The sequence below is a fragment of the Pipistrellus kuhlii genome, unplaced genomic scaffold (assembly GCF_014108245.1).
Source record: "Pipistrellus kuhlii isolate mPipKuh1 unplaced genomic scaffold, mPipKuh1.p scaffold_m20_p_1, whole genome shotgun sequence".
Lineage (NCBI taxonomy): Eukaryota > Metazoa > Chordata > Mammalia > Chiroptera > Vespertilionidae > Pipistrellus > Pipistrellus kuhlii.
Genome location: NW_023425404.1, coordinates 186,681,851 through 186,694,402, shown reverse-complemented (window position 1 = coordinate 186,694,402; position 12,552 = coordinate 186,681,851).

Here is a 12,552-nt window from a genome sequence, read left to right as displayed (position 1 = left end):
CCTGTTCTCTCCAGACCTCATGGAGGGCCGCTCAATGGCAGGCAGAGGATCTTGGGATTTCGGAAACACGATGCACATGTCTAATCCAAATGGCATTGCAAGCAATCGAACCCAAATCTGGCTTAATGCAGTAAGATCTGCAAAGCCAGTCCCAAGGGACCCTTTAAAATAATCAATCTTTTTTTTTTTTTCTCCACATACTCTTACGTCTTAAATACCAATCTGATTCTTTTGCTAACAAACTAGGTGCTTATTCTGCAAGCCACAAAGCTGCACTGATTGGTAAGCAGAGAAGCCGAGCATAGCAGGGAAATGGAGTGGAGGAGAGGTAAGCTAAGTCCGCTGGGTCCTGCTCCCTCCACTGTGGGTTTTCGAGGGAAGCGGGGAAGGAGAGGAAGAGTAGGGATGGTGTAACTTCATCTTCATCAATATTTCATCAACTGAAGAAACATGGGAGAGAGACTGGCAAGCGGTTCTCTCTATTTTCTACAGCAGAAGACTCAGCCACTGCGTTCTTAACTTCCTGACTCCTGTGGCTTGCTAAGAAGGAAGCCAGAGCAGGGTAGGACATAGAAAGGATGCATTCTTTGAAGGTTCTGAGCCCACACTGTGTCACAGCTTCTGTAAGCCCAGAAAAGCCAGTGAACCACTGGGAAGCACTTTCTCATCTGTAAAATGGAATAATATATACCTCAGAGATTATTAAAGAGTTAAGTGAGAGGATGGCTATCCCCAGAGCATAAGGGATGCTCCATGAATAGTCATCCACTTCTGCTCAGCCAGACGGCATGGCTCAGTGGTTGAGTATTGACCTATAAACCAAAAGGTCACAGTCTGTCAGAATCAATCCCCAGTAGAGGGGCATGTAGGAGGCAGCCAATCAATGAGTATCTGTCATCATTGATGTTTCTCTCTCTCTCTCTCTCTCTCTCTCTCTCTCTCTCTCTCTCTCTCTCTCTCTCTCTCTCTCTCTCTCTCCCTCTATGAAGTCAATAAAATATATAAACAAATAAAAAAAAATAGTCATTCACTTCTGCTGGGTCCTCTCAGCCAAACCTCCTGACATTCTAGTAACCCAGACCACAGGTTGGGATTCTTTGAAATACAGGAGGCAATGCTTTTGATTTTGATAGGAGATGGTTCAGCCCTTCCTGGTTGCAGGGCACACACTGAGTTCAGAAACCATATCATCATTAGGAAAACTCTAGACCAGAGACACTAAGGTAGATGTGTTTGCTATTGCTGCTGCAACATATTCCATCCAACTCTGTGGCTTAAAGCAATATAGACGTATTTTCCTACGGTCCTTTTTCAGATCCTGACACTGTCTCACCAGGCTCACATCTAAGCAATGGCAGGGCTGCTACCTTTCTGCAGGCCCCAGGGGAGGGCCACTTCCTCCCTCATTAAAGCTGCTGGCAGAATGTAGTCCTTGGGCACAGTCCCTGTACCTCAGACCCAGCCATGGGGCATCGGATCCTCCTCAGGCTGCCATTGCTCTCTCAGCACAGTCAGGGAAAGTTTCCAGGTTTTCAAGACTCACGTGGTTGGACTGGGTCCACCAGGAAATCCAAGACAATCTCCCCATCTCAGGGTCTGTAAAGTGCCCTTGACCATGTCTAGAGATTGTGTAGGGGCTCTTGGAAGGGCGGGGCGAGAGGAGAGAGAGAGTTAACCAGGGCATTATGCTTCTTACCTCACAAGAGTATCTGTTGCCCTAACAGGTTTGGCTTAGTGGATAGAGCGTCGGCCTGTGGACTGAAAGGTCCCAGGTTCGATTCAGGTCAAGGGCATGTGCCTTGGTTGTGGCACATCCCCAGTGGAAGGCGTGCAAGAGGCAGCTGATCGATGTTTCTCTCTCATCAATGTTTCTAGCTCTCTATGCCTCTCCCTTCTTCTCTGTAAAAAATCAATATAATATGGTTTAAAAAAAAAAAAAAAGTAGTATTGCCCTAGCCAGCTTGACTCAGTGGATAGAGCTTCAGCCTGCAGACTTGACGGGTCCCAGGTTCCATTCCAGCCAGGGCACATGCCTGGGTTGTAGGCTTGATCCCCAGTAGGGGGTGTACAGGAAGCAGCCGATCAATGATTCTCTCTCATCACTGATGTTTCTCCCATCCAAGTACTAACCAGGCCCGACCCTGCTTAGCTTCCGAGATCAGATGAGATCGGGCGCCTTCAGGGTGGTATGGCCGTAGACTCATCACTGATGTTTCTATCTCTCCTTCTCCCTTCCTCTCTGAAATCAATAAAGAAATATATTTTTAAAAAATAGTATTTGTTAAACATCAACAATGCATAGAAATGTGCAGCAATCCACACCTGGAATGCTGAGACCTAGACCACAGGAAATTATTGCCACCATTTTGCTTTCTTTTATTTGCTGAAATTCCATTTACCCAGGTAGCGATAAGAAAAAACAATGGTGACATGTCACTTAAAACCTCCCCTTTGTTGTTGGCTTGGACTTTTAATAGTAGGCATTTCCTTTGGCAGATTCAGCTTCAACCCAAATGGGGAAAGTGCTGAGGTCATCTGCCCCCGCAGAGGGAAGCGGGAGCACTCTCGCCAGCTCCGCTCCCATCAGAAAGCCGAAGTGACTTACAAAGCCACGTTTGTCACGACCTCATCTCAGCTCCTACTTGACAAACAGAAACAACTCTCTTACAACCCATGACTGATGGCGTCGAGAACAGCAGCCAAACAGATTTTAAAAGCCTTGTCCATCATCCTTTCTATAGCTCATGAAGCATGGCCAAGCCTCCACCTTATTAGTCCAGGGACACTGTAAGTAACTTTCCAACCAGGCCCAGTGGGCACCAGCGCCAGAACAAAGCAACAAGGGTCGAGTAGGAAGACAAAAGCAACACAATGAATGCCTGAACATGGGCCTTTCATTGCCAAGAAGAGGGGCCCCCTGCTGCTCCTATAACCATCCACAACCTCAACCCATGCCCTCTCCTCTTCTCTCAATTGGATTTATAATCTCCAGCCTCTTCTACGGAATCCCAGGTACAGGTCAATGGCTGTCACTGTGAAAAAGAAGAAAAAAGAGAAGCTTCCCACATCCTAAAGCTTTTAGCCCCAAACATAATAGTATTCTTTCTACATTGTTATTGGTTTTTGTTTTTGTTTTTTTCAATAAATGCCTCAAATGAAATTATCATGTTAATTTATGTGAGGTTATTGGCTGGAATAGAGGAAAGTGCCAGTCACAAGCCAGCAGCACGGCACCTGAAAAGACTGTGTAGAGCCCAAGGACTGCTATTCCTACTGTTGCATAGGCCTACCTCAGAGATATTGCAGATTCAACTCCAGACCACCGCAATAAAGGCAGTATCGCGATAAAATGAGCTATAATCTTTTTGCTGATGGAGGGCCTCACCTTCAATTTATTAAAAAAAAAAAAAAAAAAAAAAAAAAAAAAAAAAAAAAGGCCCACCTGGCATGGCTCAGTTGTTGAACATCAATCTATGAACCAGGAGGTCATGGTTTGATTTCTGGTCTGGACACATATCTGGGGTCGTAAACTCAATCCCTGGTAGGGGGCGTGCGAGAGGCAGCTGGTCGATGATTCTCTCTCATCATTGATGTTTCCATCTCTCTCTCTCTCCCTCTCCCTTCCTCTCTAAAAATCAATAAAAATATATTTTTAAATGAAACATCTGTGGAGTACAATAAAACTAAGTGTAATAAAAGGAGGTGTGCCTGTATTAGAATTTTATTTCTATTTCCACCATCAACTTCAAACAGGCCAGCTGAAGCCAGGCCTCCTGAATTTATTGTAATCCTCACTGCTGTCACTGGGAGAGATAATGAGTTTCCCAAGCATGTGTGTGTTGTGCTGGGCAAGGTACAGGGAGTCCCTCTCAGTCAATATTTTCATAGAAAGTCACGTCGCAGGAAGACCCAGGGTCTGACCTAAACTAATAAATGATTATCCTTCACTACAGAAATCAGGACCCTAATTAACTTGCTAATTGTTGGTCTCTGTTCCCAGACATTAACCTGACTTATCCCACCATATACACTCGTAAGTAAATTACAGGCTCTATACTCAAGATGAACTTTCTGTCCGAGTGGATAAATGGGACTTCAGTATGTCAGCCACACATAATTCTTTTAAGTGACCAAGTGTGTAAGATTCTATTATGGGCACTTCTCCAAGCAAATTAAATGGACACAAACTCCCTCTAATAATTTATTTCCTCAGTTGAGTCCATGGCCGCTACTCTTTGAAAGGCACGGTCTTCTTGTTCATACATTTCTCTTTTAGAACAATACTAGCTACCCTTGCTGGCTTTCCATGGCCAAGCAATGAGCTAAACATTGAATATTCATTATCTCCCTTAATCTCCACAAAGACCCATGAGCCCTATGTTATCATTATGCCTGTTTTAGAGAGTAGTAGACGAGGGTTAGAGAGTTCAAGTGACTTGTCTTGGCAGATATTGCTAGGGCCTCCCTGTACTCCCTCTGCCAAGGTTATTGTAAATGACAGACACCAGAATCAAATGGCAGACACCAGAGCTCATGCTCTGAAACACTACTTTTTGGTAACTCTCTTAACCATGACACTCTGTATGGACACAAATCCTTAGGCTGCATCTAAATGTCCTTGGTGTCTCTTCTGCCCAGGGTTCTTAGTGTTGAATTCCAGAATATAAAACTAATCTCATCCCTTTCCCCTCGATAAAACTAGGGACATTTAGAGATGGTGATCCTGTTTCTTCTCACATGGCCTTCCCTTGGCTAACAATGCCTCAACTTCAAAACCCTTCACCCTATCACTCAAGCCCTGTGGAAACTCTCCGTTCTAGCTGCCACGTTCTCAGCACTGGGGCTCTTGGTGAGGTGACCACTGCACAGCACAATGTGAAAATAGCTCCCCTTGCGCCAGTGCAGGGCATGGGTCTGTTAGTGAAGCCTGAGAGTGTCTTGGCTGTTTTTAGCACTGGGTCCCACAGTGAAGCTCAGCAGAGAGTAGACGTTCTCATCATGTTCCAAGCCCATTTTCACATAAATGTTCTTTTCCCATCCCAGGCAGACAGTATGGACAAGTATCTGTGATTATAAGCACATTAGCTGGCTATAGACAGGCCAGCACCCGCATTTCTGTTGGTATTACCTCTCCAGTGATGGTGTACATTTATGTATGGCTTAAAATAGAGAAATGTCACTGTCCATTTATTTAGCAAGCATGTAAGGAGAGCCTCTTTATACCAGTGCCCATGCTGCAGCTAGAAATATAATGATGGTTTGCTGCTCTCCAACAGCTCAGAGTCTGTAGGACAGACAGACACAGAACCAAATCACCTCCATCCAGATCCTCCTCCTCCCTGTCTCTTGACCTCTAAACACCAGAGTGTTACAGGTTGGTACCTTAATCACCTTTTCAGGTCACAACCTCTTCTCCAGAGTCCTGTAGCCTCCACCACCACCTCTGCACTGGGCTGCCCCATCTGTTTCTCCAGCTCAGACTCAGCCCCAATTCCACATCCCTCTGTTCAACTGCCCGCATACCCATCTCTCCGTCTTAGACTTAACCTGACTAAAATCAAATTCGAGGTCCCCACTGTTGTGGGTTGAATTGTGTTCCCCAGTATCTGTGAATGTGACCTTGTCTGGAAATAAGGTCCTTGGGGAAGTAATCAAGTTAAGATGAAGTCAGACTGGATTAAGGTGGGCCCTCATCCAATGATGGTATCCTCATAAGAAGAGAGAAATTGGACAGAGACACAGGGAGAAGGCCATGTGACCACAGAGGCAGAGGTTGCCATGATGCATTTACAAGCCAAAGAACGCCAAGGATGGCCATGGCTGGAAGCTAGAAGAGGCAAAACAGGCTCTTCCTTAAGGCCTTCAGGGGAAGGATAGCTTTGCTAATACCTTAATTTGGGCTGTTAAGTCTCCAGAACTGTGAGACAATACATTTCTGTTGTTTTAAGCCACCCAGATTTGTGATGACTTGTTGCAACAGCCCTAGAAAATGAGTACACCCCCAAAAGCCCATATGTTCATCTGGGTGGAAGGTAAATCCATTCTCCCTGGTGGTGGAGCCAACTCTCCATTATTTTTCCTCTTGTAGCTCAGTGGGTGAGCATCAACCTACAAACCAAGAAATGAGGGTTTGATTCCCAGCAGGGCACATGTCCAGGTTGTGGCTCAATCCCCAGTATGGGACATGCAGGAGGCAGCTGATCAATGATTCTCTCTCATCATGGATGTTTCTATCTCTCTCAGCCTCTCCCTTCCTCTCTGAAATCAATAAATATATATATTACAAACATGGGCTGGATTATTTGACTCCTGACTCAACTATGCCATGGCTCCAGAATTAGACCCAAACAACCTACCATAGTTCACAACTGCCCCCTCCCCTCCCTGAATTTATTCCCAGCTTCTCTCCATCCTTCATTCTGATCCAGTCACACTAACCTCCCCTCGGGTCAGAGGCCATCGATACAGCACTCCTTCCCCACTCTGTCCCTCATCCTGCTATTTGCCTCCTTGGCACTAATCATATTGATGGTGTGTGTGTGTGTGTGTGTGTGTGTGTGTGTGTGTGTACTAAACATGGGCCTGCGTAGTGTCTGTCTCCCTCCCTAGAAGAGGAGCTCTGTGAGCACAGGGCAGTGGAACAGGCACCGGAACAGTACTGGGCTCATCTGAGACTTTCAGTCCATTTGCTGAGCAAGGCAGTGCTGACAAGAGCACTCACACAATAAGGGGGGGGGTGGGGGAGATCCAAGGGCAGTGCCTCACTCCACCTTAGAGCTCAGGTTTCTTTTCATCCCTACCAGGGGCATCATAATAGCACTTATCCCCTGGGATGTGCAATGCTTCCCCGTATCATAAGCCCTAGCATAGATTAAGTCAGCTATACTGTATAGCATCGATTTTCAACCTTTTTCATCTCATGGCAAATGTAAACTAATTACTAAAATTCTGACCAAAAAAATAGGTATTTGATTCATTCACACTGGATGGCTATTGTTGTGCTGTCTGTTTTCTTTTTCTTTTTTTTTCCTTTTCTTTTTATGATCTACAGGAAAAAATGCTCAGTGCCCCTGACTAAATAGGCAGGTATTGCCTATTTTAAACATTCTTGTGGCATTTGGGTTGAAAGTCAATGAGCTATACCACAGTCTAGATCAGCTATACTCTATAGCTTAAATATGGATATGTACAGCTATATAGCTTATATATAGCTTAAATAGAGATAACGACTGTCTGGTGTGCAGGTCCTAGTATAGGTAAGAATTCAATAAAATGGGAAGGCATCATAAGGTGTCCCTTGGTTTAACTATCTGTGGGTGGGTGGGCAGGTGGGTGTGAGTAGGAATTGCAGGCAGATGCGAGCAAGTAATGAGGCATGGGCCTGCATGAGGTCTGAAAACAACTACTCGCTAGCAGTGAGTGTGGCTGGGACACAGATGAACCACGGCAGCCAGAGAGGGGCCAGAAAGAGACGGAGGAGAGAGAAGGCAGCCCACGATGAGTGAGACGGATCACAGGCCAGATCCCCCATGACATTCTGGCACAGAGAGAGACATGATCTGACCCAAATGACAATCGGAGAAGCAGCCCATAGGAAACACGTCAGGGAGTTGGTGAGAACCTAGAAGGCCCCAGTTTACCTCTGAGAGTTGAAATGCTAAGTTCCTATAGAAAGATAGTGAGGCCTGAAATGGAGGTGTCTTTCCCTTCACACCCATTATCAGGGCAAATTTCATGAGGTTTTCCCAATGGAGATTAATTCATTCTCTTGTATTCTCTCTCTCTCTCTCTCTCTCTCTCTCTCTCTCTCTCTCTCTCTCTCTCTCTCTTTCTCTCCCCTTTTCTATATAGGTTGTATATGTAATGCCTGCATTTAATAATGTACTGTTGAAATAAATTGATTTATCTTTTTTAGTTTAAAAAAATAAGACAAAAAGCTAGTGTTGTTTTTATAAGCAAGATGCCCAGGTGAAGGAGAGACAATTTATTTATATTCAGGACCTCAACACAAAGAAAGAATTAGCATTCCCAGCCCACATATCACTGTGCATTCTGTGTGCTGAGCTCGGAAAGGATGCATGACCCCCTAAAAAAACATGCCCTGACAGAAGGCAGCAGAGGGAACAGGGTGGCTCCAGGCACAAAGAACATAAAGTATCTTCCTTTTCTTAGACCAAACAGTCTCCTCAAACACAATGCATGGTCTGGGAATAAAGGCTAAAAGATAAGCTGGTCCTGACCTGGCCTGCTAAGGGAGTTCTTTAGTTATCATAAAACTTTAAGAATAGTAAGAACAAGTCCCACACAGAACCCATATTCCTTCAGTCTTGCAATTTATCCAGGAGGCTCTTCACATCCTGTCCCTGGTGTCCTGTTCTGCAGAGACTCCAATTGTGGGTCTCTGCTCCCCACTGCTTGACTTTCAGCTTATCCACTTCAGATACTAGCTGTGACCATCTTCCCTTTTTTCTCTTTTTCTGTTGTCCTCACCAGAAGATATGCTTTTACTGATTTTAGAGAAGGAAGGAAAGGGGAGAGAGAGGAAGAGAGGGAGAGAAACATCAATGGTTCTGACCCAAAAAATTCTGACCCAAAATTCATAAATCAATTGTCTCCTATATGCCCCTCAGCTAGGGATCAAACCCACAACCTAGGTATATGCCCTGATTGGGAATCAAACTGGCAACCTTTCAGTACACAGGACAACACTTCAACCAACTGAGCCACAATGGCCAGGACAATCTTCCTGTTTTCTGAACATACATCTCCCACCATCTCATTTTGCTGCCCCAAACTATAGGTTCCAGATTCCTGGGCCAACTTCAGAATCACACCAATACCTGAGATCTAGCAGGCAATCAATGAAACTTTGTTAAACAAGTGAATCAATGAATGAATGAATGAGTGAATTCATTTATTAAGAGATCAGAGATCTGCTTTTAGGGGTAGTGAAGTAAATTCACTTAGAAGTTTAAAAAAAAATTAGGGTGCAGGGGAAGATAACATCATTCGATTTTCTTCCCTCCACAAATTAATTCCCATAGCCAAGAAGCAGCCAATGACAAGTCGCATTGCCTTAAAATAAACAGAAGTGCTTATTGGCCCATTCTCCTCACTTTTGTAAAAAGCATGGGATCCTTTTCACTTTCCCAGAAATGTGTAGAGGTTGTTTGCAAGTCTGTTCACCCAGTTGCACTAATCTGCATTAGCTGACAGAGTCAGGCACAGGTCGATCCCAGGAATCAAGCAGGTAAATCCCATGAATCAAGGGAAGTGCTACCATCACCTCCACAACTTAGTTTTAAGTAGAATAATACCAAGCAGGAGAAAACCTTCCTTTCATGAGACAAAAAAAAAAAAAAAAAAAAAAAAGGCAATGGAGAACACATACAGAGGCCCCTTTGAAATATCAAGCATGCAAAAAAAATAATGATAATAAAATAAAATAATAAATTTTAAAAAAGATGTCCTAAAGCTCTCTGAAAAGGAACCCTTATAAAGACCTTATTCCAAAAAGCCCCCAATCATTAGGAATGTATGTTCAGCCAACTGCCAAGCACGGGTCCTGAGGGACCTCCTAAACTTGATGACACTCTCCCAGTCTCATGTCAAGCTTTTCTCCAACACTGGCTTCCTCGCAGAAAAACGTGCCCTGCGATGATTTTTTAGCATATTTCCCCATGTGACAGCATGACAATGTGACCTTCGGTGAACACTGTGCAAAGTCAACCTCATTCCTGTCCTCCGAGCATTTACCAATCGTGTGTATGTTCCAGTTTCATAACGTATTTCACCAGAGAAAAACAGGGTCGCTTGCCTTGCCCATCTTTTCTTCAGAGGCTGGGCCCACTTCTACCTCGAGACCTAACACTCACATTGCTTCAGTATAAATATTTGGTGCCCGCTGCAGTAACTGTATCCCTAATTACTCTGGGACACTGTGGAGATCACACAGAAGTACTCAGAACATGATGGACAAGAATGGGTCCATGAGCCCTAGCCAGTTTGGCTCAGTGGACAGAGCATTGGGCTGCAGACCAAAGGGTCCCAGGTGCAATTCCAATTAAGGGCATATGCCTGGGTTTTGGCCTTGATCCCCAGTGGGGGACATGCAAGAGACAGCCAATCAAGGCTTCTCTCTCATCATTGATGTTTCTATCTCTCTTCCTTCCTCTCTGAAATCAATTTTTAAAAATATATAGTAAGCCAAAACTGGTTTGGCTCAGCGGATAGAGCATCGGTCTGCAGACTGAAGGATCCCGGGTTTGATTCTAGTCAAGGGCATGTACATTGGTTGCAGGCACATTCCCAGTGGGGGGTGTGCGGGAGGCAGCTGGTTGATGTTTCTCTCTCATTGATATTTCTAGCTCTCCGTCCCTCTCCCTTCCTCTCTATGGAAAATTAATAAAATATGGTTTTTTTAAATACATATAAAAAAAAAAAAAGAATGGGTCCACATGACTAATGTCATTCATGTAGCATTCAGTCCGGCAACATACCATAATAATACCGCTATTAGACTGAAGTGTTGCTAAATATTCACTGAGCTCCAAGAGCCCACAGTGGGGGTGAGGCCTCTTTGTCAGAGTTAAACCTGGTATGAAGCCCCAAGAGTCTGCCCACTAAAGGAATGTTGACAAAGGCACCGAACATACCCACCAGAAGGAGCCAGTTTATCACAAACAATACAAATATTTACTTGGTTATTTAATGGGTGCCCAGCATGTAAGCCCTTAATGTAGCATTAGCTGACATCAGGAACACACCAGATGGGCAAATAATTAATTCAGGCGATGCTTTTCTTCCAGCGAGCACTGTGGCAAGGGAGTGGAGTTACTGTCGAGGCGGATTGGGGAGCAGAGTGCAGGCCCTCTCCCCAGGCCTGCCTTTGTGGGCACCTGGTTTTTCAATCCTTCATCCTCATTGTCATTCCGCTGCCAAGAGCCGATGGCATTTGAAATGCTCCTACCGTGTTCCTTATGCAATCAATAGGATGACTAACACGGCGGCAATTGAAAACCTGACTTGGCTAAAGATTGTCTTAGGAGATGAAGCTGGAGACGCCCAGGATGGCCAGGAATCTGCCCACCTCTTGTAACCACCCCCACAACTGCAGAATGGTCAGCCTGCAAAGATCCACAGTGACTGACCCGTCACCCCCAGCTCTCAAGCATGGCAAGAGATATGGGCCATGCCAAGGAATAGAAAGCGTTTCCAGTTAAGGTGCTGGAGGCTTCTTTCTAATAAAGACATTCAAACTCTATGGAGGGACTTCCTGTGGGCAATGACACCACCCCGTTTCTCTCTGAATTAATACGTGGCAAACTTTGCTTTGCGTGACATTTCAAATGGCAGAAGCCTTCACGGGAGGGGAGCTCAGACACCAATGCAATAGGAACAGTTACAAGCACTTGGGCTGCACATCCCCACCTTGGCCTCCAGCGCCCAGCCACCAATCCCCGCTGTTGCAATCCTATGACATCATGTTCTGTCTGTTTCTCTCTCTAATTGTGCAGGTTAGTAATATCCGAGCCTTTCTTCTGAGAATAGTAAGAAGGGAAGAAAAAGCAAAGAAGAATTTTAAAGGCACTCAGATGAGGAAACTGACCTATCCAGAGAAGACCTCCTTCTACTTCTGCTGTGAAATTACTTATGTATATGTTTCGCTCATATATGTGTGTATACATGTACCTACTTACATCCAGGTAGGTATTACAGAGTTGCTGTGAGGATTGAACAAGATTTGATACATGAAACGATCAGCACATTCAATGCACTTACCTACCATTACGATCATTGGATTATACCCAGAGCATTTAGCACAGCGCTTCATATATTGTCAGTCCTCAATAACAACAGATGATTGAATGATCACGCCTCCTCATACTGTGCCCATGCACAACAGAAGACTGAAATTCCAAGCAGTTATGTAGCTTCTTGAGGGTCACACTTCTGACAGATGCTAAATCTGGGATTTGAACCAGGTCTGCTTGAATCTAAACCCCTGGCCTTTTTCACCACCTCATCCTGCCGATTCTCTAAATACCTACAAGCATGACAACTTACTGCAGAGATGGCATGGGACCACTGAAAAGTTCACTGCTTTACTTCAGATTTAAAGATAAGAAGGCTTCCCACCAAAATAAGAAAACAGAATGCCTCCAACTTATTGCAAAATATATTTGCAGGATGGCTCAGTACTTTACAGCTCAGTGGCATTTTCTTCTTTTCTAATGAATCTGTACTTAAGAGGAAAATTCCACAATTGAAACAATGATTGAGTAATTCATGACTTGGTGCTCTATTAGCAATTAATTAAATCTGCCCAGCAATACAGAGAAACCAGTCATCTGCCCTGCATTTGTTTTATTTCATTTCATACCCTGTATCTTGTATATTCCCCCAAGCAATTCTTTGCAGTAATTTTACCTTCCACGCACAAATCTAATAATCCCTCTTGTTCTTAAGCATCATGAGTGCAGCTGCATTGTCATTTTATTATTAAATGTACATCAGATAAATTCCAGAGTGCGCTGCATTCTCCTATATCCT